General features: G+C 42.2%; 1 long non-coding RNA gene across 1 annotated transcript in view; it reads left to right on the plus strand.

Annotated features, from left to right (window-relative positions):
- LOC125457329 (uncharacterized) overlaps positions 1-25046 on the plus strand; it is a 54890-nt gene extending 29844 nt beyond the window's left edge. Inside the window, exons 2-5 of the long non-coding RNA XR_007248597.2 lie at positions 16032-16083; positions 20671-20759; positions 24252-24335; positions 24557-25046. This is a non-coding gene — a long non-coding RNA (uncharacterized LOC125457329). The remainder of the gene's footprint in view (positions 1-16031; positions 16084-20670; positions 20760-24251; positions 24336-24556) is intronic.
- Positions 25047-25574: the final 528 nt, after the last annotated feature.

The following is a 25574-nucleotide window of genomic DNA, read 5'->3' on the forward strand; positions in this document are numbered from 1 at the left end:
CAAGCATCAGGACCACTGTCTAAGACCACTAAATTCAGTCTGATGACAGCCAATTCACCAATCTCAATGAATTGCATACCGCTTCAGAAGTCTAAACTAGCTTAACCTAACTTTCTCCAAGCTGTAATTTACTATTGTGTGTGTGAAAGTTTGAGCATATGTCATTATTTTGACCTAACAGGATTGAGAACTATAAAATCTTTCTCCATTATTTGTTAAAACTCAAGAAAATCTGTCTGAGTATGTCTTTTAAGATCAGAACTTGCAAAGAATTAAACACTTCACCCCAGAGGTGGTGCCTGTATGGAATGAGTTGCCAGAGGAACTGGTGGAGGCTGGTACAATTACACCATTTCAAAGGCATCTGAATGAGTACATGAATAGGATGGGTTTAAAGGGATATGGGCCAAATGCTGGCAAATGGGACTAGCTTAACTTAGGATATCCGGTTGGCATGAACACATAGTACTGATGGGTCTGTTTCCATGCTGCAACCCTATGACTCATTGAATAGACAAGTATTTCATTTTCAAGAAAAACATGTTGTAGCCAAACAAGGAGTTGGGAAGGAGAGGACAATCAATCAATTACCATGCATCTGGCTGTAGTGTTATTCATAATGATAAGTTTCACAAATGTATAATGCCATTCATCATGTTCTGAAGAATTCTCTTGTGTATTTGATACTGAAATCCTTATGTAGTCACAAGAGATAAGTGTTTGTTGATTGGGACCAAACTCCGAATAAAAAGTATTTCTAGGATACCAATGCAGTTTATTTTATAATTAAATATTTTATTTGTATATCTGTTTCCAGTGAGTGTCCTTTGAAACAAAAGGAGGAATTCTGCCGTTAAATCCAGAAAAACATATATGTTCGTAATTTGTACTTACTAAGTTTCCCTCCCAAGTCTTCCAGTTGGGAATTTACACAGGAAATGTAGACTGATTCCAATGGTCACATTAATTGAAAAAGTTTAACTGTTTTCCCTTCAATGAGTCCTTGGAGTGCATGCAGATTGAGCATATTGAAAGTTTGTTCCAATCATGCGTCACTCTTGGAAAAAGGGAATTAATGATGGAAATGTATTTTGGTGTATTAAGTGGAGCTGTTGACTGTGAACTCTTTGAACACTTTGAGCTCAGTTTCTCTGTCTCATCCTTGCTATAATATATCCAAAGTATAAACAAAGGCAATAAGATGGGAAATTGATCTACAGCCCTGTTTCTGTCTCACTGAAATGAAAATATCGCAATGAAGTTTGCGATAGTAGGAACTGCCGCTGTTGGAGTCTGCAATAACAAGGTGTGGGGCTGGAGGAATGCAGCAGACCTGGCCTGCTGTTTTATAACAAAGAAGTCTGTGATTGAGGAACAGGAATGTGGGACATCAGGCAACAGCAAAGTCACTGTCAATAGTCTCTCTGTCGTTCAGGAAGTGAAGTACACTACAAATTAAGTTAGTCTGTAATTTCAAACAGGAATTTTACTGAATGTTTGGAATCCATTGCTAGTTTTGTTATCCAAATATGTTTACATGCCTTGTGAATGCTGAATACAGCTTTGACTATAAAAGTATGCATTTATGCAATCAACACTGATATCACAGATAGCTCACATTCTCAACACTTTACGGGAAAGATATCAGGTACAATCATTTCATTCTTTAATCATTTAAGTTTTATTACTGGGGCAGTGCAAAGAAATGGGACTGTGAACTAAATTCAAGAAATCAACAAAGACAAATCAGTAATCAATTGCTAATGTCTCATTTTATCTTCATATTTTCTGGAAAATGATTACACTATCCAAATTTATCCTGTATAGTGGCTCCACCATCTCCAAGCTGAGTTGAACTATCCCAGTACAGACCAAGTATTGACAGTGGGACTTACGTCTAATGACACCTCAATGACAACAAGTGATATATTTATCAACTGACGCAGCCTCATTCAGAACATTGCTTGAATTAGCTTTCTGACTGTGGCTGTGCACTTTCTGTAGCAACAGCTAATGGTTCTCCTGGGATTATCATTGCCATGGGACTTGTGATAAATTGATTGAAAATAGAGCAAACTTTGTTTTAACCAGCACCTTATCAACCGACTTTCTTGATAATACCAACAAGAATTTTTTATGTCAAATACTGCGATCTACTGCAATGTCCAAGTGTTTATGCCATAAAGGACGTATAACAGTGATATGTATACTCTCTGCATCATGCTTCTGTTATTTACTGTGTGTTTTCACATTGATTTCCAGAGGAGTGTTGAGGTTATTATATGGATTTTTTGAGTCTCTCAAAACTTTGCTTGGTCAGGGTTTACTGTGGCTAAGCGTAACTCTTGATTATCCAGAATATTGATCAATTGGCACCTTCCTGTTTCCACTTATTTTGAGCTCCAGCTCTCGGTCTGGGGACAGTCCATGGTGTCACCACCTGATTTTTGTCAGCACACATGTGATATTTAACATTTTCACACTTCTACAAAATTTAGAGACTGTCTTCTTAGAAAAACATGAAAATTCCACTTTGTGGCAGTGGAATATTTGACTCAGTTCTTAGCAGATTAGGGCAGTTCATCCTTCTATCTGTCTGTCCAATTTTGTATACATGTGCCTGTCTGTCTATCTGCTTATCGAAGCAGACATTGAATACATTTATGGCAGTTCCAATTTGTCGATTACATGTTTATAATTGTTTCAAGAAAGAAGAGAGTGAACCATAACATTGTTCCAGACCCCATGAAATGTCATGGCATCATGTCAAAGACAAGCAAAGAAATATTGCTACTGGCTGAGATGGTGGAAACCTGATCGACATGTCTTCCAGATGGGATCTGTGAGAGCTGGTAAAAGACCAAATAAGAAGCAAAAACCTATTTGAGCTCATCCTCACCGTCAAAAGTACATCTAGAACCCTTACAACGCAGAAACAGGCCATTCAGCCCATCAAGCCCACACTGACCCTCTGAGAAGCATCCTGCCCAGACCCACCCCATCCCTGAATCACCCATGGGTAATCTACCTAGTGTACATATCCCTGGATATTATGGGAAATTTAGCATTGCCAATCCACCTAACCTACACATCCTTGGACTGTGGGAGGAAACCCATACAGACATGGGGTGATTCACACAGACTGATACCCAAGGCTGGAATTGTACCTGGACCCAGGCACTGTGAAGCAGCAGTGCTAACCACTGAGCCACCATGCCACACCGTCGGCCATGCTAGTAATGCAACTAGTGACATGGCACAGACTTAGTAAAGATGAGGTCCTGTTTCTCACTAAATACATATGCCAAATGTGTTGTGTGGCACTATCACTATGGCAAATGGGATAGATTCAGAATCAATCCAGTAGCTCGAATCTCAGGACTCATAAAACAACTGTTTATCAGGAGCAGAATTGTACTAAAATAAAACCTATAACCTCACAGTCTATCATGATCCTTACTTGACCATTGCCATTTCACCTGGGATCAAACCTGATCCAATGATGTTTGAAGCTTGGTAGGAACAGCACCAACATTTGGTACCATGCTGGTGAAGCTGCATTACAGGACTGTAAGTATGCTAAACAGTGGAAGCAGCTGGTAATGGCCAGAGCTAAATTAATAGATCAATTATAAGTTCAGAAGCTCTGACACATTGAGTCATGAATGGTGATAGAAATTAAGATGGCCATGGTAGGAGAAGGCTCCAAGAAAAAACCCCAATGTCAATAATGGGGGTGTCCAGCACATTAGTGCAAAAGACAAGAATGAAGCATTTGCAACAGTCTCAAGTCTGTGTTGGATGTGGATGATTCATCTTGGCTTCATCCTGAAGTCTTCACCCTCACAGTTGTCAACGAATTCAGCACATTCCATGTGATATGAAGAAACAGCTGCCAACACTAGAAACAGCAAAGGCCAATGGGTCTGGAACTCCCAGAGAAAGAAGACTTGTGCTCTGGAATTAGCCAAGCTTGTCAGGATTGTTGCATCTTTGATAGCAGCATGGAAAATTCTCTAAGTACATCATGTCTGTGAAGATCAGGACAAATCCAATGAAGCCAATTACAATGCGATTAGTCTGGTCACATTGCCAAAGTGATGGAAGGTATCATCAACAGTACTAGCAAGCAGCATTTCCCCAGCAGCAACCTGCTCTCTGATGCTTAATTGGGCCTCTGCCAGGGCACTCAGCTCTGGATTATACAATAATCTTGGTCCAAACAGAGACAAGATTCCAGAGACCCAAGGAAAATTGAAGTCAATAGGAAGCAGGGGAAAATTCTCTTCACTGAGAGGAGGTTATGCTTTCTAGGTTGGATCATAGCTTGCACTAAAGAAGATGGTTTTGGGTTTTAAAGGTCAGTCATCTCTGTACGAAGGCATAAAGTACTGTGGTTGGTCAGGAGCAGCTACAAGAGCTCTTCACGTTAATGGCTTAGTCCCAATCATCCTCAACTGGGAAAATACTCATTGGAGTTTAGAAGGATAAGGGGGATCTAATTGAAACTTACAGAATACTGAATGGCCTGGACAGAATGAATGTTGGGAAGATGCTTCCATTGGTAGGAGAGACTAGGACCCATGGGCACAGCCTTAGAGTAAAGAGGAGACCTTTTAGAACGGAGATAAGAAGAAATGTTTTCAGCCAGAGAGTGGTAAATCTATGGAACTCACTGCTACAGGCAACATCTGCACCACACAAATACCAGGCAACGATCATCTCCAACAAGAGAGAATCTAACGATTGCCTCCGTGACATTCAATGACATTATAATTGCTGAATCTCTCGCTATCAACATTCTGAGGGTTTTCATTGATCAGAAGTTGAACTGGACTTGCCACTATAAATACTGAGTTCAAGAGCAGATCAGAACATAAGACTTTTTGTGGTGACTTGAGGTGAAGTTGCCAAAGTCTTACCAGACCATAGAGCTGCTGTCTCATGGTTTTGACAATCACCATGCCTCAGGCAAGGGAAGAGATTGAGAGGGACAGTCCTTCATGGTAACATCAGCCGGGGTTGCGAAGTGAATGGCACTGTTGACATCGCTCTTCATCAAAAACCAGAGAACAGTGCTAACTGAATCCCTCCTCATCTTTTGAGTCCCAAAGCCTTTCATCATCTGCAAGGCACATGTCCGGAGTATGATGGAAAACTTTCCACTTGACTGAATGACTGCAGCTTAACAACATTCCACACTTTCACCAGCAATGTATTGAGGTTGCAGTGAGTACCATTTACAAGATACACTGCAGCAATTCACTGAGGCATCCACTTTCCAAGCCCATAACCTCCATCTCTGAGGATGGCAAAGCAGTAGATACATGACAGCACCACTACTTGCAAGTTCTTCCAAATCACCAACCATCCTGCCATGGAAATATGTTGCCATTCCTTCACTACCGCTGGGTCAAAATTGTGGAAGAACAGCATTATGGCTTTGCCTGTGTCCCAAGGATGACAACAGTTCAAGGAGGTGGGTCACCATTGCTTTTCCAGTGCGATTAGACTTGAGCAGTGAGTTAGTCAGCAATACCCTCATCCCACAAACTAATTAAAAATAAATCTTTACTTCACTATCGCTGCGTCTAAATCCTAGAACTCCCACCTTAACAACATTGTAGATTAAAAATGAATTGCAGCAGTTCAAGAAAGCAACTCATTCTCACCTTCTCAATAGCAATTAGTGATAGGTCACAAATGTTGGCTTTGAGTGAAGTTCCTGTGATGAGACTATTCTCCCAATTTAGCACAATTTCCCAGAGGATAGTGAGGAGGACTTTGCAGGGGCAACTGGACAGCATATGTACTTATATTCCTGGTACCTAAGTCAATGTCAGGTAATTTGTCTGATTTAATTCTCCTACAATGTTTCTGTAGCAGTTTGATTCAACAAAATGAATTGGGAATTGCTGGGGAGTCGGCTGTAAGCCAGTCTAGATAAAGTTTCCTTTCTCTAAACCTTCCCTCAACTTCCTTTTTGATCTGCTTGTAGACTTTGGCACAGCTGACCACACAAAATTCATTCAATCTCTTTCCAATGTCATTCAGCTGGCTGTGAATGCTCTCACCCATTCTCTTATTATATGCAGAGGATCATTTGCAATGGTTTCTGCTCCCACACTGTTACATCTGGTGTCCCTGGGATCTATCTTCAGCTCCCTCCTATTTCTCATTGACATATCACTTCTCAGTGACATCATCCAATAACAGATCATTTGTTTCCACTGGCTGTACCCAGTTTTACCTACCTCCATGCCCATAACATTGTCTGACTTTATTCCTGCCCCAGTTAATTTGTGGAAACCCTCATTCATTCACTTATCACACGCCTAGCTGGTCCCCCCCATTATATCCTTTGTAAGCTTGAAGTCATCAACATCTACCCATGTCCTTATTCACACCAGGTTCTGCTCATCTGTCACTGCTGTGCTCACTCTCTCACATTGACTACCAGTCATGAAATGCCTTGATCCTAAAACCCTCATTATCCTCTTCAGATTCCTTCATGGTTTCATGCTCTCTACTTCTGTAATTCTGTCTGACCACACAACACTCTGGGATATCAACACTTGTCTAATCCTGGTTTCTGGAAAGCCTCTGAATTTAATTGCTGGGATTGCTAATTGAATGTCAAATATTCAAAAACATGAGGGGGGTCAATAAAATAAATAAGGGGGGAATGTTCCCACTCTTGAAAGGATCAAGGACTTGAGCACATATACTTCATGTAAGTACTGATAGAGGAGAAACCTTTTTCATGTATCATATAGTTAAGGTCTGGAATGCAATGTATGAGTATGTGGTAGAAACAGGTTCAATTAAGACATTTAACAAAGAAGTAAAAAGAGAACGATATGTAGGATTAAGGGAAAAAATCAGGAGAATGGAACAAGATGAGATACTCATTCAGAGGTTCAGTGCAGACACGGTGATCTGAATGGCCTCCATATACGCTGCAGGAAATGTATGATTCTGTAAGCTTATTGTGTAACGTTGCCTCACACTGCTATTGTGCTGTGCCATTGGACATGTCATTGCTTTATAGGTGCTGCATAAAATGTCATTTGTTATTAATTTGGAGGTCTTGTCTGAGATTAAACTGAACATAATTTTAAAATTTTGCCATTTGACCTGAAGGAGTGGCAATTTTCTTCGTGTTTGGAGTAACTCACACCTGCAATGTATTTGCTCATATAATGAAAATTGTACTGAAGCCTCTCCTTCACTGAAACATTCACTAGGTACATAGGGAAATTTGCAGTAAGATTCTGACAATTGGAAAGTTAGCTCTGCACTGAAGAATATAGGCCAAAGACACATCAATAAGTTTCTGTTCTTCAGGTTTGAAACATCAGGGACAATTAGAAATTAATCTGGTGTTTGTTGCTAAAAGGATTTGATACCTTTTAAGGTCGTAAAAGTAGTAAAATCGCAATTACCAGTTTAGACACAACGTTTTCTTGTTAATAAGCATCTGATTTCTAAGTGGAACAAACATTTACAAGTTGATGTCACTGGTCCAATTTCCCCATCCCTTCTTGACCATTGATGAAGGATCCAGTCCCTGGTTCAAACCTCCCTCCCAAAAACAGGCCTGAGCTATTTCTCTTTCACCTGTGTATTTTGAAGAATTTCCCACACACCCGAATAAAGTAGTTCAGCCAATTGCTCTGGACAAATTCCGAGAGTGACATGAAGCCAAACTCTTATCCCACCTCTATCTCACCCTGGGCGTTGCCTCTTCTCCCAGTTTCAGTTTTCAATTTCTCTCATCCATGTGTGGTATTGAAGTTTTCGGGTCATTATCTCCATTTCCCCTCTTCCTGTTTGATTTGTGTGTCAACATCGACCTCATGCACAAGTCATCAACAATTTTGTTGGCTGGCCGAGAATTTCAAAAGAAAATTAGAGGTATGAAGTAAATAAACAGAAATTAATATTATGCAGAACTATAGGAGAAACATAAGAAAGGGGATAGAAAAATATTTCAAATACAGTCTACTAAAGGAAAATAAAGGTGAAATTTGAACAGAAATCCCAGAGACAGCAAGACAAATTGATAAATTGAAGTGAACAACAAAGGAATTATGTAGTTTAGAGGAAGCAGAGTTATATTTGCAGAAGTGAAGGGTAGAAACTTCCTTCTCTGGTCTGATATGAGTAATGGTGAGAAAGGTGGGAAAATACATTAAGGATAAAATACCAAATTCTCGGCATTAAGAAAAGTTTTCCAATTTCCCCTCAAGCTGTAAACAGTGACTTCAGAATCTTCTATGCTTTCATGCATTTGTATTTTATTAGGGCTCTGACTCGCATTATTTAGCATTACTTCCAATTCTTGTCTCCTCCACAAAGGAATTAAATGTCATAACTGATCGACATGTAAATCAGAGCAGGTGCCTTGCAGCTTCAGCTCATCAAATGGTTATCCTAGCCATCATCCAGCTGTGTCTTCATAGCAGCATCCCTGCATGCCCCATTGCCAACACTCTCCTTGACACTTTGCTCACACAACTCCATATCAGCAAATGAGTCAGCTTCACCACATCATCATGCCTGCTCTCATAGACTCATAGAGATATATGGCACAGAAACAAACCCTTTGGTCCAACACATCAATTCCAAACAGATATTCTAAATTCAGCTGGACTCATCACATAAACACAGTGGCCACAAGAGCAGGTCAGAAGCTGGGAATTTTGTGACGAGTAACTCACCTTCTGACTCCTCAAAGCCTGACTGCCATCTACAAGTCACAAGTCAGGATTGTGATGGAATACTTGCCTGGATGAGTGCAGCTCTAACAACACTCAAGAAGCTTGATACCATCCAGGACAAAATAGCCAGCTTGATTGGCATCCACAAGTATCCACTCCTTCCAACACCGACGCTCAGTAGCAGCAGTGTGTACTATCTACAAGATGCACTGCAGAAATTCATCAAAGATTCCCAGCCAGCACCTTCCAATTCCATGACCACTTTAATCTAGGAGGACAGGGGCAGCAGATATATGGGAATACCACCACCATCAAATTCTCCTCCAAGCCACTCACCATCCTGACTTAGAAATATATGGCCAGTCCTTAACTGTTGCTCTGTCAAAATCCGCTCCCTAACAGCATTGTGGGTCAACGCACAGCAGGAGGACTGCAGCGGTTCAAGAAGGCAGCTTGCCACCACCTTCTCAAGGGCTGCTAGGGATGGGCACAGCCAGCGATGCCCACATCCCACAAATTAATAATAAATAAATAAACAAATCTAGTCCCATTTGCCAACATTTGGCCCGTATCCATCTAAACCCTTCCTATTCATGTACCCATCCAGATACCTTTTACTCTCAGGCCAATTCAGATGCCACTTCAGCCCTTCAACGTTCTTCTTCAGAGCTCAGGGACACCAATGACTTAGATGCTTCTGCCAGGTTACCTTGCACAAAAGGACATCTTGTTTTCTGAGGGCTAACTCACCTTCCATTTACTTGAAGGTTATCAGCGTCTGTAAAGTTCACATTGCTTTGTCAGTGCATACAGACTGACTGTAGCACTGCCTCTGTGCAGCTAGCATTCCCTTTTTAGCTGCAGGGAGAAGCAGGTGGCTTCTTATCGTGGGGAGTACTGAACCAATAACCGTTCAGTCATAAAACACATTGCTGTGTCGATGTCAGACCCACAGTACGTGCCAGCAGTTTTCACTGCCAGCAGACTGTGTCCATGTGTGAAAATCAAAGGGAAGCAGTCTTTAATTGGGTGATATGTTGGGGGTAACAGGAAGCCAGGAGAGCACCCAGGATACTATCTTCCTGATGCCTCAACCTGTGTAAGCATTCTGAGACACCCTCTCTTTCCAAGGCAATCTGAGTTAGACTGGGCATGTTTGATGGCCAAGCACCACCGAGCCATGGCCATCTTCATGAATTGGGTAATGATTTAATCAGGGTGGCCATTATCATGCAGAATAATTTTGATAGCCCTTGTTTTCCTCCATAACTTGCGCAGTGAGTTTGCCAATGAGGCTGGTCTCGTAATTTTTGTTTTTAGTTAATTCATTCATTGGGTGATGGCGTCACTAACCAGGCAGCATTTATCATCCATCCCTAATTGCCCAGAGGGCAGTTAAGAGTCAACCACATTGCTGTGGGTCTGGAGTCACATGTAGGCCAGACCAGGTAAGGATGGCAGTTTCCTTCCCTAAAGGGCATTAGTGAACCAGATGGGTTTTTCCTGACAATTGACAATGAGTTCATAGTCATCATTATATTTTTAATTCTAGATATTTTATTGAGTTCAAATTCCACCATGTGCTGTGGCAGGATTTGAACCTGGGTCCCTGGAACATTGTCTGGGTCTCTGAATTAACAGTTCAGCAATAATACCACTAGGCCATCGCCTCCCCCATGCAACTATAAGAATGCCAGTGCATATATTAACCAGAGAACATAGGCTTGAGGTAAATCATTCAATAGAGAATTTGATGGCAGATTTCTCAGCTAATTGAGGAAAGACTCCATTTTAATAGCAAATTTAAATGTAACAAGCAGCTCCTTTAATTTAAGTTAAATTGGGTTTTGGAAAAATGTTATGAGGTCTATTCTGAGGTTTGTCTAGCAATTTCCAGGAGGCTTGCTTACCATGGGGACTGAGAGGTCCAGGGGTAGAGTTAGTGAGAGTGAAGTGTAAAATGTGCACACATGAATGCAAATGTGCGATAAACTGTATTGACTGTGGATAGAGCCTTAATCCTCAAGATTTAGACAGAAAAGGGAGAGAAGAGAGTCTGACAGAGAGACTCTAGAATCTCTACAGTGCAGATACAGGCCATTCAGCTCATTGAGTCTACAGCAAGCCTCTAAAGAGTATCCCTCCCTGTCCCCATATTTATCATGGAAAATCCACTGATCCAGCACTTTTTTGGACTCTGGGAACAAACCAGAGCACCCAGTGGAAATCACACAGACACAGTGAGAGCAAGAAATCTTCCACAGACAGTCTCCCAAGGCTGGAATCGAACCAAGGTTCCTGGCATTGTGAGCCATTATGTTGACCAGAAGAGAGGAAAGAGTAAAGCCTGTGTGAGGTACAGATCAAAAAGCAGGTCAATCTGGATCACATATCCTGGAGTGAGCAATAGCTAATAGCATCAATGGAGTGGGTTGAATTATTGGTGTTCAGTTGGGACTTGCCCAAAAAAATTAAGAGAATTGATTTTTGACCATCACTTGACATTATGACTTGGTGAAATAGGAGAGTTAACTCATTGGAAATTGGGATTGATATAGAGCTGGTTCCTGTAAAAAAGTATAATTATAGCCTGGAGATTTTGGTCATGTTAAACAAGAGAGAGATGTCTTTTTCCGTAGTTTAGTAAATTGGTTGCCTTTTAAGAATTGATTAGTTGATGTTGCTATTAGTTGGTTTGTTACAGTAAATATATTAAAACTTAACTTATCACATGATTCTTTTAGGTCTGTCACTGAGAATTCAACTGTCTTATTTAAAATCATCAGTCTCCATGAGGATTGTGACAAAATTGAAGATCTTGCAAAATATGCGTCCAGAGGCAAGAGACGAATACAATGGAAATTATCAGATATTAACAAATGTGATTTCACAGTCGGTTCTGCTAGATTCATTGAATTTTTAACGTGATTATGTCAACTGCTAAAGTGATTCCTGAAAGAGAAGAGCCTTATGCGTATCAGAGATAATGGGAACTGCAGATGCTAGAGAATCCGAGATAACAAAGTGTGGAGCTGGATGAACACAGCAGGCCAAGCAGCATTTTAGGAGCACAAAAGCTGACATTTTGGGCCTTGACCCTTCATCAGAAAAGGGGGATAGGGAGAGGGTTCTGAAATAAATAGGGAGAGAGGGGGAGGTGGATCAAAGATGGCCAGTCCCTGTACACCTGCATTCCCCATGCAGATGGCCTAAAGCCCTCCGCTTCTTCCTGTCCCGCAGACCCGACCAGTCCCCCTCCACCGACACCCTCATCTGCCTAGCCGAACTCGTCCTCACCATCAACAACTTCTCTTTCGATTCATCCCACTTCCTACAGACAAAGGGGGTGGCCATGGGTACACGCATGGGCCCAAGCTACGCCTGTCTCTTTGTAGGTTATGTGGAACAGTCCCTTTTCTGTATCTACACTGGACCCAAACCACACTTCTCCCTCCGTTACATTGTGTCAGCGCTGCCTTGTGCTCCCAAGAGGAGCTCGAACAGTTCATCCACTTCACCAACACCTTCCACCCAAACCTCAAGTTCACCTGGGCCATGTCCAACACATCCCTCACCTTCCTGGACCTTTCTGTCTCCATCTCAGGCAACCACCTTGAAACCAATATCCATTTCAAGCCCACCAACTCCCACAGCTACCAAGAATACACCTCCTCCCACCCACCTTCCTGCAAAAATTCCATCCCCTATTCCCAGTTCCTTCACCTTGCCACATCTGCTCCCAGGATGAGGCATTCCACTCCGCACATCCCAGATGCCCTCGTTCTTCAAGGACCGTAACATCCCCCCCACAGTGGTCGAGAACGCCCTCGACCATGTCTCCCGCAACACATCCCTCACACCCCGTCCCCGCAATAACCGCAAAAAGAGAATCCCCCTCGTCCTCACATACCACCCCACCAACCTCCGGATACAACGCATCATCCTCCGACACTTCTGCCATCTACAATCCGACCCCATCACCCAAGCCATTTTTCCCTCCCCACCCTTGTCTGCTTTCCGGAGAGACCACTCTCTCCGCAACTCCCTTGTCCGCTCCACACTCCCCTCCAACCCCACCACACCCGGCACCTTCCCCTGCAACCGCAGGAAGTGCTACACTTGCTCCCACACCACCTCCCTCACCCCCATCCCAGGCCTCAAGAAGACTTTCCACATCAAACAGATGTTCACCTGCACATCTGCCAATGTAGTATACTGCATCCGCTGTACCCGTTGTGGCTTCCTCTACATTGGGGAAATCAAATGGATGCTTGGGGACCGTTTTGCAGAACACCTACGCTCTGTTCGCAATAAACAACTGCACCTCCCAGTCGCAAACCATTTTAACTCCCCCTCGCATTCCTTAGACCATATCCATCCTGGGCCTCCTGCAGTGCCACAATGATGCCACCCGAAGGTTGCAGGAACAGCAACTCATATTCCGCTTGGGGACCCGCAGCCCTATATGGCATCAATGTGGATTTCACAAGCTTCAAAATCTCCCCTCCCCCCACTGTATCCCAAAACCAGCCCAGCCTGTCCCCGCCTCCCTAACCTGTTCTTCCTCTCACCTATCCCCTCCTTGCAACTCAAGCCACACCTCTATTTACCACCTACTAACCTTATCCCGCCTCCTTGACCTGTCTGTCCTCCCCAGACTGATCTATCCCCTCCTTCCCTCCCCACCTACACTCACCTCTACTGGCTCCATCCCCGCCTCTTTAACTTGTCTGTCTCCTCTCCACCAATCTTCTACTCTTTCCACCTTCGATCCGCCTCCCCCTCTCTCCCTATTTATTTCAGAACCCTGTCCCCATCCCCCTCTCTGATGAAGGGTCTCGGCCCGAAACATCAGCTTTTGTGCTCCTGAGATGCTGCTTGGCCTGCTGTGTTCATCCAGCCTCACATTTTGTTATCTATGACATAAACAGTGCTTAACAGAGAAATGTGAGGATGATTCCAATTTAATTTGTCTTACTTCATTTAACTACGAATACTTATCTAGAGCCTTAATTCTGTAAGAAATGTGCTAAAATATAACATAACAGAAAGCGCTGGAATATCTCTGAAGGTGTTGCATCGGTAGGGACAGAAACAGAGTCGATGTTTCGAGTCACGTAAAGTGCTTCTTTACGCTCTTTATGTAAGTGACAGGGGTGGAGAGGTGCAAGTGGAGCAGGTGGTGACCTTGCATAGAGCAAAAGACAGAAGCAGTGATATGGTGATGAAATAGAAGTAGAGAAATAAGAGTAAACATTAGGCATCATAGGAAGAAAATAGGTCCACTCTGCAAAGTGGACAACAAAGTTAACAAGATAGAAGGATGTGTCTGGGGAGATGTAAGAAAAATGGAGGATAGCAGTCATGATCTGAAATTGTGAAACTAAATATTGAGTCAGAGAGGCTGAAAAATGCCTAAGTGGAAAATGAGTTATTGTTATCCAGCTTGTGTTGAGCCTCATCGGAACACTATAGGATGGATGGAAATGTCATATAGGAGCACAGTGGTTTATTGAACTGGCAACAACAGGAATTTCAGAGCCATTCCTATGACAGAGTGATGGAGTTCTGCAAAGTCATGTTTGTTTTTGCCAGTGTAAAAGAAACCACACTATGAGCAGTAAATGCAATAGACTAGATTGAAAGAAAGACGAGCAAAATATTGCTTTACCTGAAAGGTATATTTAGGGTTTTGGACAGTGAGGAGGAAGGATGTCAATGGCTAATTGCACAGGAAGGTGTTATTCTCAGAACTCTGCTTCAGCATCAGGATCTGTTCTGAATTGTTGGTTCTGAAGCTAGTTATGTCCACTTTTCAATGACACCCCAATCAGAATGCTTACAGTTCATTCTGAAATTAAAGGAAATTTCACACTAATGGGAAATGTCATTTTTCCCAAAGTACATGGATTTTCACAATTCTACTTTAAAGTTGTTTATACCTATCGTGAAAAGCTTCAAGTTCAATAAAGCTCCATCTAGACACCAATGTAAATCTCTGCCCATTTTGGTGTGTATCCGTTATTGTAAGATTCCATCTTTCTTGACAATGTCAGTGCACTATCTCAAAATTAGCCAATGACCAAAAGGTTAGCTCAGCGTTCAAACCCCTTTGCTGTGAAGAAATTCAGAGCAAAAGAGACGCTCAGTGCAAGATGAAACCATTATCTTGGTTCAGTCATGTTGATGGTTTATTTTATGTGACTCAATTTGTTCACTTTCTTTTCTTGGCTAAACAGAGGTATTGAGAATAGACATTCTCTCAGTCTCCTAATTTCTGTTTTGACTCACATAGGTTTTCATTCATTTCAGGTTTCTTCTGATCCAAAATGAAGTACAAAGCTGCTTCACTTCTCATTGTCCTACTCCACTGCTCTTTCCACATACTCTGACCTTCTGAATCTTTGGTCTTACGCACAGAATCTATTGCATCAGCTGTCAGCACCTTCATTCCTCACTCTCTTCTTACTGAACTCCCAATCTGTTCAATCTTCATTTAACTGAAATCCCAGCGACAAAGCAGGTGGGGTTTTTCGCACTTACTCTGCTTTGCTTTGGGAAAACAGTCTTTGCAGCATGGTAAATAAATGTTGTGCAACAGTTCCTTTCAATAGAAAAACTCCATCGCACAGGCTGCAGTTTGAATGGAATATTTCTACGGAACAAAATTAAAATCCTTGTTGGGTTACATGACCATGTGTACGAGCACAGTTTAATAATTTTTAAAAAATCATTTGTTTAAAAATGGAGTTTAGCTCAATATTTAAAAACAGTGAGCTAATCCAAAGCAGTTGCACAAAAGTAACAGTAACTTTGTACTTCTTGAAACACATCATGCAGTAAAATCCGTTTGGGACAGATCTCATTTTTCTCTTTGAAAGATATATGGAAGATATTTACCTATTTCATTATTTATAGTGACTTGGATGTAAGCTATGTGGCAAAATGTGCTATCATCAACTCTCATGTTGCATTGTGAGCAACACCCTCTTCATTAAAGCAACAATGGATCATTGCTGTACCGACTGACATCTCCTAGAAGGGGCTGGAGCAGACTCATGCCTGGTAACTATAGAATTGATCTCTGGGTATTCTGTAGTCTCCAGGTATAAAGTTCAACAGTAAGCTTCACAGTAATCAGTAAGTTTTGCATGATCAGAAAGGAGAGATCACATCCAAATCAGACCACAGCCCAAGTGAGTATATAATTCAGCAACTTTGAAGACAACATGGGAATTCTGCTTAGAGGGAAGGGGGTGCCTTTTGCTTTTTTTCTGAATCCTAATTTGCAGGGTTTGTTTTAAACAGGATAAATTGAAGCCCAGGATCAGGGGTCCAGCACAAAAGAGTGACATCACAGGTAAGCTGTAAATTCATCGGTTGGTGATAGCTACTAATTTTACTATCTATTGCAGGTTACTTTCACACTGATGGTGAAAAGGGCAAATATGTGCACACTACAAACTAAAATTCATAAAAGTGAAATTAAGAACATGGTAATTGATCCAATTGTTGTGGTCCACATAGGCAGCATTGATATAAGTAGAAAGAGAAAACAGGTTCTGCCATAGGTATATGATCTGCTAGGGTCTAAATTAGAAAGTGGAATCAGAAAGGAAGTAATTTTTGTATTACTGCTTGAGCCACAAGTAAATTGGAACAGGGTTAACAAGATTATAGAGGTAAATCTGCGGTTAAAAGATTGGTGTGGGAAAAATGAGCTTGAATTCATTGGATGTTGGCACCAATACTGGGGAAGGAGGGAGCTGTACTGATGGGACAGGCTTCATCTGATTCACGCTGGGATGAGTGTCCTTGTGAAGCACATGTGTATGACTGTGGATAGAGCTTTAAACTAAAAAGTGGAAGGTGTGAATTCAACTGCATGGAAAATTACAGAAAAAGTTAAAGAAGTGGAGGGCTCACCAAACGTTATTATACTTTCCAGAACAAGCAATGGGAAGGCCCAGGAATCAATGCAGGACAGAGGGTGATGTACTTAAATGCATACTGTATACAAAACAAGGTAAATGAGTTTGTAGCGCAGACTGAAATTGGCAGGTACAATGTTGTGGGTGTCACAGAGATGTGGCTGCAAGGGGGTCAGGGCTGGGAACTAAATATCCAAGGGTATACATTCTATCAAAAGGACATGGAAATGGGTAGAGGACATGGGGTTGCCTTGGTAGTAAGAAATGAGATTAAATCAATAACAAGAAATGATACAGAGTCAGAAGGTGTAGAATCTGTGTGAGTAGACTTGTGGAACTGCAAATGTTAAAAAAAGAAGCCCTGATGAGAGTTATGTACCAGCCTCATATTTTTCCCTGATCAACATGTTCAGCAATGTTATTATACACCTCCAGAGCAGGTGGGCCTTGAACCTAGGCCTCCTAGCCCAGGGGTTGGGACAGTCCCACTGCACAGTAGTCAGGATGTGAGGAAGGAAATAAATGAGGAGATAGAAAATGCCTGTAAGAAAGGCATGATTACAATAATCAAAGGGACTTCAATACACAGGTAGACTGGGAAAGTTAGGTTGGTAGTGGATCTCAGGAAAAGGAATTTGTGGAATGTCTACGAGAATGTCTGGGAGCTGAAGGTGAAGATGAAGGAATCTGTAGATGGCAGTGGAATTCACCCTGCAGTTTGAGAGAGAGGACATTGAATCAGATGTAATGGTATAACAATTCAGTGAAGGTAATTACAAAGGCATGAGGGTGGTGCTGACCAGAGTTGATTGGAAGGGAAGCCTATCAGAGAAGACAGTGGAGCAGCAATGGCAAGCGTTAATGGGGTTAGTTTGGGAGGCACAGCAGAAATTCATGCCAAGGAAGAAGAAACATACTGCGGGAAGGATGAGCTAACCATGGCTGACAAGTGAACTTAGGGACAGCAAAATAGGAAAAGAAAAGCAGACAATGTGGTGAAAATTAATGGGAAGACAGGCAATAAAGAAGCCTTTAAAATGAAGCACAGAATAACTGAAAAAGCAATAATGGGGAAGCAAGTGAAATATGAGAGTAAACTGGCTAGTAACATTAAAGAAGACTGCAAGAGTCTTTTTAGCTATCTAAAAGGTAAGACAAGAATGGCCATTGGACTACTGGAAAATGGAGCTAGAAAAATAGTAATGGGAAATGAAGAAATGGTGGAGGAATTGAATAGGGACTTTGCATCAATTTTCACAGTGGAGGACTCCAGCAACATACCTCTATTTCAAGAGAGTCAGGAGGCAGAGGTGAGGGTGGTGATCACTGCGGAGAAGATGCTGGGGAAGCTGAAAGGTTTCAAGATGGACGAATAACCTGGACCAGACGTACTACACCCAGAGTTGTGAAGGAGATAGCTGAGGAGATTGTATAGGTATTGGTGATCTTTCAGGAATCACTAGAGTCAGGGATAGTCCCAGAGGACTGGAAAATGGTTAATGTAACATCCCAGTTTAAGAAGGCAGGGAAGCAGAAGACAGGAGACTACCGGCTGGTTAGATTGACATTGATCATTGGTAAGGTTTTAGAGTTCATTGTTAAGGATGAGATTGCAGAGTACTTGGAAGTGCATCCTAAAATCGGGCTGAGTCAACACAGCTTTGTCAAGGGGAGATCATGCCTAACAAATCTGTTGGAATTTTTAGAGCAGATAAAAAGAAAGTTAGACAAAGGAGACCCAGTGACGTGATCTACTTGGATTCCAAAAGGCTGTGACAAGTGCTGTATGGGAGGTGAGACGTTGAGATGATAGTCAACAGTGATGCTAAACCCCATAGCTTACAGCATTTGTAGGTCAATACTTTTTGGATTGTCAAATTTTGAAATCTAAAACATCAAAGATAAAATTATTCAACATGCTGAATGGTATTAGCAGGTTATAAACTGGAAGTTTTATAATTTCAAACAGCAGCACACCAAAGTGGAAAGGTTTATCAGTGTGGCCACTCTAACACTATTTCTTCATTACTGCTGGATCATAAACCTGTACTTTCCATCTAAAAGCACTATGAGTGTACCTAGACTGCAAAAACTCAAGAAAGCACCTGAACATATCTATCTCAAGGAAATTCAGGGATGGACCATAATTACTGTCCATGAGTGAAGAAAAATATGTTGAAAGGAGAACCATTGAGCACTAATTCACTTTCCTTTTAAATGTATTAGTTGAAGCTTCCCCTTCTTATAAATAATTTAACAACATCTTAGACAACAACAGCTGGGAATAGCTATGTGTCTGAATTATCTGGAATGTTTTGGGTAGATTCACTGCCTCCTTGGAATTAGTCTCAGTTACAGATACCAAGTGGGAAAGTATGACCGCCCATCATCTTTGGCAGAAAATAAGCTCAATCTTGATAAAAAGTAAATATTTATTACATGGACCTTAAGAGCTACTTACATGAGACACAAGATTCATAATGATCTCTAGTGAGATATCAGGCTCAAGTATATGAGTCAGAGATAATGGGAACTGCAGATGCTGGAGAATTCCAAGATAATAAAATGTGAGGCTGGATGAACACAGCAGGCCAAGCAGCATCTCAGGAGCACAAAAGCTGACGTTTCGGGCCTAGACCCTTCATCAGAGCAAAGTATCAAGTATATGAGTTATGAGTTTGCACATTCTCAAGTATACACTACTGTTCCTGAAACATTCTGACATTCTGGTACATACCACAACTCTATACTGGTCACAAACAGTGGAACCACTCTGGTTAGCTCCTCCCAGAAGCAGTCCTTTATACCTTGATGGGCAGAGTTTATGCGGCACGGTGGTTCAGTGGTTAGCACTGATCCTCACAGCGCCAGGGACCCGGGTTCAATTCCAGCCTCGGGCGACTGTCTGTGTGGAGTTTGCACATTCTCCCTGTGTCTGCGTGGGTTTCCTCCGGGTGCTCCGGTTTCCTCCCACTGTCCGAAGATGGGCAGGCTAGGTGGATCGGCCATGCTAAATTGCCCGTAGTGTTCAGGGGTGAGTGGGTTATAGGGGAATGGGTCTGGGTGGGATTCTTCAAGGGGTGGTGTGTACTTGTTGGGCCAAAGGGCCTGTTTCCACACTGTAGGGAATCCAATCTAATCTATTATATCAGTTAGCCCTTTCAGATATGAATAGCCAAACACAAAATCTCATCTGGAGCTTTTCCTCTGATTATTAAATTCTTTGGACAATTGTTTCCAGTTAGTAAAGTAGGTGTATAACTAACACAGTATGGAGCTGGAGGAATACAGCAGGCCAGGCAGCATCAGAGGAACAGGGAAGTTGATGTTTTGGGTCAGGGGTCTTCTGCAGAATTTCTGATTTCTGACAAAGGGTCCCGACCTGAAACATTAACTTTCCTGCTTCCCTGATGCTGCCTGACCTACTATATTTTTCCTGTTCCACACTGTTGTCTCTGTCTCCAGCATCTGCAGTCCTTGCTATCTCTATATAACTAACCCATCTCACCACAACTCACTGAACAAACAGTGAAACTTTTCCAAGTCAGGATGGTGAGTGATTTGAAGGAGACCTTGCACTCTATGGTGTTTCCATGTATCCACTGTCTTTGGCCCTCTAGATGGTCTTGATCATGGGTTTGGAAAGTACTGTGTAAGGAGCCCTTGTGGATTTCTGCAGTGAATCTTGAATTGGGCATTGGATTTAACGTTTGTGGTGTGGCGCCATCAAGTGGGCTAATTTGTTCTTGCCGATATCGAGTTTCTTGAGTGTTAGAGCTGCACACACAGGCACATGGCTAGTATTCCATCACATTGTTGATTTGTGCTTTGTAAGTGATGGATAGTCTTTGGATATCATGAGATAAGTTACTTATTGCAGGATTCCTAACCTCTTTTCTCGGCACAATACTCATATGGCTAGTTCATTTCAGCATCTGTCATTTAATATTGAAAATAATTGAAAATCTCCATCCACAATAATCTTTTGTTCTATTAATTATTAACTTCTTTTCCAGGAGCTCTGTCGCTGTAGTGATGGCCATAGAAGATGGTTTGGATGCTGCATTTCGAAAGAGATATTGCTGGGACCCAAGGACTTCTCAGAGTAACTGTTTTCTCACATGATATCAACCATGCGCATGCAGACTTAACATGATGTTGGATCTTTGGTTCTCTGTTCACTCTCTGTTGTCATGTGATCTATCATGTCATAAGAACATACAAACTAGGTTCCAACATCTTCAGCTGCATCATCATAAGGTCAAAAGTGGGATGTTTGCTGATGATTGCATAATGTTCGATATCATTCACAACACCTTAGACACTAAAGCTGTCCTTGTTCAAATGCAACAGGCTGCAGCTGACAAGTGGCAAGTAATATTCATTCCACACAACTGCCAGGCAATGACCATCCCCAGTGGAATAGAATGGACTACAATATCCTTTATTGTCGCGTGTACTCGAGTGCGCAAGTTCAGGAGTACAGTCACAAGTTTAACATTGTTGCTTCTTATGGCGCTATCTTAGGTACAAATATCTAGGTACAAATCTTAAATACAAAAAGATAATAAAAATGAAAAGTAATCACATTACTTTACAGAGATTCATAATACAAGTTAGAAGTATGACAGAGTTTAAAGGATAGATGTTACAATCAGATAAACAAATTCCAAATAAACATGATGTTGCAGTAGCTCAACGTAGGGTCGAACGTGATCAAAATGTGGTCAAACCGTCTGCACCCGACCCCAGTCCAACAACTATCCCTGCTCCATTCCATGCCTCCAGTCTGCTCTGCACTGGCTCTCAACTGCTCCAACATAGGTTTCCTCTGGGACTCAATTCCTGCACGGCCTCCATCCAGGACTGTTTCCCCTCACTGGCCGCTCCAGGACTCACTCCCCACACCAGCCACTGCTCTCGGACTGCTTTCCTGCACCGACCTCCCCTCTGGCATTCCTCCAGAACTCATTCCCCATGCTAACCTCTGCTTCGAGACTGCTTACCCCCATCAGCTGCCACTTCAGACTGCCTCCCCTCGAGTGACACAATAAGAGACAGTCTGACAGTCAACGGTGTTACCATCATTGAATCTTCCACTATCTACAAACTTGGGTTTACCATTGACCAGAAACTCAACTGGAATCACTGCATTAACAAAATGGCTAAAGGGCAGGTCAGAAACTAGGAATATTGCAGCAAGTTACTTACATACTTACCCCAAAACCTGTCCATCATCTACATGGTATAAGTCAGGAGTGTGATGGAATACTCCCCACTTGCCTGGATGAGTGCAGCCCCAACAACACTCAAGAAGCTTGACACCATCCAGGACAAAGCAGCGCACTTGATCACAAGCACCCACTCACTCGAGCACCAACGGTCAGTACCAGCAGCGTGTACTATCTACAAAATACAGTGCAGGAATTCATCCAAGTTCCTTCAATAGCACTGTCCAAATCCACGACCATTACCATATGGAATGATAAGGATGGCAGATTGATGGGAATGCCACCACCTGCAAGTTCCCCTCCAAGCCATTCATGATCCTGACTCAAAATTATTGCTTCAGTGAGCAAAGAAAATTACAGTACACGAACAGGCCCTTCGGCCCTCCAAGCCTGCACCGACATGCTGCCCATCACAACTAAAGCCCCCTACCCTTCCGGTGACTGTATCCCTCTATTCCAATCCTATTCATATATTTGTCAAGGCGCCCTTTAAAAGTCACTATAGTATCCACTTCCACCACCTCCCCCGGCAGCGAGTTCCAGGCACCCACCAACCTCTGTGTAAAAAAACTTGCCTCGTACATCACCTTTAAACCTTGCCCCTCGCACCTTAAACCTATGGCACCTAGTAACTGACTGTTCCACCCTGGGAAAAGCTTCTGACAGTACAAACTGTCCATGCCCTTCATAATCTTGTAGACCGCCATCAAGTTACCCCTCAACCTTTGTTGTTCCAGTGAGAACAACCTAATTTTCTCCAAAATGCCCTCCATACCAGGCAACATCCTGGTAAATCTTCTCTGTACCCTCTCCAAAGCCACCAAATCCTTCTGGTAGAGTGGCAACCAGAAAATGAACACAATATTCCAAATGCAGTTTAGCTAAGGTTCTTTAAAGCTGCAACATTACCTGCCAATTTTTAAACTCAATGCCCTGGCGATGAAGGCAAGCATGCCATATGCCTTGTTGACTATCTTCTCCATTGCCACTTTCAGTGACCTGTAAGGGTTCTGCCATTGACAGTATTTTTTCAATCTGTATTAAACCTCCCAAAGCGCATTACCTTACATATTTCTGGATTAAACTCCAACTGCCATTTCTCTGCCTGAGTCACGAACCAATCTATGTCCAGCTGTGTCCTTTGACAGTCCTCATCGCTATCCGCAATTCCACCAACCTCTGTGCCATCGGCAAACTTACTAATCAGACTCGTAACATTTTCCTCAAAATCATTTGTGTAAACAGATTACAAATAGGAAAGGTCCCACCACTGATCCCTGAGGAACACTACAAGTCATAGCCCTCCATTCAGAAACGCATCCTTCCCCTTGCTACCCTTTGTCTTCTACGACCGAGCCACTTTTTATCCATTTTGCAAGCACATCTCTGAACCCATGTGACTTTACCTTCTGTATCAGCCTGCCATGAGGGACCTTGTCAAAGGCCTTACTGAAGTCCACGTAGACAACATCCACTGCCCTACCCTTACTGATCATCTTCGTCACTTCATCAAAAAACTCAATCAAGTTGGTGAGACATGACCTGTCCTTCACGAAACCATGTTGCCTCTCACTAATACGCCCAGTTACTTTCATGTGGGAATAAATCCTGCCTCGAAGAATCCTCTCCAATAATTTCTCTACCACTGACGTAAGACTCATCGGCCTGTAACTAGCTGGATTATCGTTGCCACCTTTCTTAAACAAACGAACGACATTGGCTGTTCTTCAGTCCGCTGGGACCTCCCCTGTAGCCAGTGAGGATACAAAGATTTCCCTCAAGGTCCCAGCAATATCCTCCCTTGCCTCTCATTATTCTGGTGTATATCCCATCAGACCCTGGGAGCTTGTCTACCTTAATGTTTTTCAAGACCTGCCGTAATAAAATCCTGAAATCGCTCCCTAACAATATTTTGGATGTATCTGCAGCACATGGACTGCAGCGGTTCAAGATGGCAGCTCACCACCACCTTCTCAAGGGCAACTAAGAATGGGCAGAAAATGCTGGCCCAGCCAGTGATGCCGTCATTCTGTGAGTGAAAAGGTGAGATAGTGTGGTCTAAGATACCCAATGGTGTTATTTAAGTTTAGCATCATGTGGTAATCCAAACCTAGTTGGAAAAAGTCTAATACAGGCTTTCAACAGCCATCCCATGTTAAAACTTCATGCATAGGTTCTTACCTTGGGCTGTACTCTGTGGCACGTGTCCTCCCCATTTTGAGGGACTGCCAGAAGCAGGAGGATACACTGTTTATCTTTGTATAGAGGGGCACACATATGAAAGCAACACATCTACTTCATTCTTTATAATAATGTTGCCGGGATGTATATTGTGAGGAAGGTAATGTGCTATTGTCATCTCCCAGGCATCTACAAATACCACATTGATACCCGTGAACATCTTCCTCATCACTGAATCAATCTGATAAGCGTACCAATCACTATAACAGGTAATGATCTGTGGGGGCTGTTCCCGCACGTTGGCCGTCTTTATTACAACCAGTGTGTCCGGACTCCTGTCGAGTAGCTGCAGAATTGACCTCCTGACATTCTGTATTCTCCGAATGTAGACTTCAACAGGAAAAGGGGTGAAATGGGCTGTTAAGGTAATGGCTATAATGGTGTTTTTCCCTCTTGTAATCTCATCCAGTTTATTTGAAATGAGTTGCAGGTGCTGGCTTGCAATGGAGTTGAATTGGATCGGAGGACCATGAGGGTGATATTCTACCACAATGTTATTCTCCAAGTTCACAGCAAGATGGGGGCCCACCATGACAGGATTTCCAAGGTCCAATATCTTGAGATCTCAAATAGAACATTAAGGATTTAAGATGCTGAACCACATTTCTAACGTTAACAGATATGGAACTGGGAGGAATCAAGATTTTCATCAGCAAAACTCAAAATGGGGCCACAGATTTTTGTGACTGTTGAGTAGGGACATGAATTATACAGAGGCACGTAACAGTAATCACAGACAAAAAGACGGATCCTTTATCTCATTATTTGCCTACACCAATTTTGCGAATAATTTCTTCTTTTATCTTTCTTCACCTTAAGCTTATGGACCATTCTCCAATGAAGAGACAGCCAGACGGATGACCTGTTCCCAGTGCTCTGCCAATGTTCATTGTGCAATATTTTATAATAATTTGTTCAGAGTCAACCAAATAAATTAATTAGTTATTGATCTCACAGCAGAACTTTTTTTTACCGATTCTATCCAATCAATTTAGACAGAAAAAAATTTTCTCTCTGAAAGTATCTGTTTCTCTTCCATGACATAATTCTTTTGTTCTCTGGCTCTGTGAATCTATTTGTCTTGTTCTCACTTTTCTCCCTCTCTCTACACATATACACTTTCCTTCAAGATTTCCTTTCATTTTTCATGATTGTGCTTTCATTTTGGAGATCTTTCTCTATTCTCTTTATTACGTATTCCCATATTTTGCAAATCTCTTGTTTCTGATTTATTTAATTTCATTGGGGAGGCAATGGCCCAGTGGTATTATCTCTTAACTGTTAATCCAGAGACCCAGATAACATACTGGGGACCCAGGCTTGAATCCTATCATGGCATATGGTGGAATTTGAATTCAATAAAATATCTGGAATTAAGAATCTAATGGTGGCCATGAATCCATTGTCGATTGTCGGGAAAAACCCATCTGGTCCGCTAATGTTCTTTA

This window comes from Stegostoma tigrinum, chromosome 12, assembly GCF_030684315.1.
Source record: "Stegostoma tigrinum isolate sSteTig4 chromosome 12, sSteTig4.hap1, whole genome shotgun sequence".
Lineage (NCBI taxonomy): Eukaryota > Metazoa > Chordata > Chondrichthyes > Orectolobiformes > Stegostomatidae > Stegostoma > Stegostoma tigrinum.